The sequence below is a fragment of the Rana temporaria genome, chromosome 2, assembly GCF_905171775.1.
Source record: "Rana temporaria chromosome 2, aRanTem1.1, whole genome shotgun sequence".
NCBI lineage: Eukaryota > Metazoa > Chordata > Amphibia > Anura > Ranidae > Rana > Rana temporaria.
This window is the reverse complement of record NC_053490.1, coordinates 270,552,929-270,553,538: the sequence shown is the minus strand read 5'-3', so window position 1 is coordinate 270,553,538 and position 610 is coordinate 270,552,929.

Genomic DNA, 610 nt, shown 5'->3' with positions numbered 1-610 from the left:
TACGGACACACGGGGCGGACCATTACTGATCCACCCCGTGTGAAAGGGCCCTTACTCATTTACAAAGTTTTGTAACAGAAATTAAGAAAAACGTATTTATTTTTTTAAAAATGTTGTCTTTTTTTTTTCAACATTTTGTCTTTTATTTTTTATTTGGAGTAAAAAAAAAAAACCCCAGTGGTGATCAAATACCACCAAAAAAAAGTTCTATTTTTTGGGGGAAAAAATAATTAAAATGTATTTTGGGTACAGTGTTGCATGACCGTGCAATTATCATTCAAAATGCAACAGCACTGAAAATTGGCCTGGGCAGGAAGGGGGTGAAGGTGTCCAGTATTGAAGTGTGTCTATGTACATGAGGATAAACAAAAAACAAAATGCATGCAGACAAGTTGTTGGCAGAAGAGTTATATACACGGCCATTCTGAAAAACAAACCTCTGTCTGCTAGCATTATTGTGTACAGCTCCATATATTTGAGTGCTTGTGTTTCGTCCGGATTGTCACTGCCTTATTATCACTCCAATATGCACATTGCTGATAGGGGGAGTCTCCGGAAACATGGAGCCCATAGAGCGGAGACACGGTGCGGCGCTCGGTGCTTCCCTCTA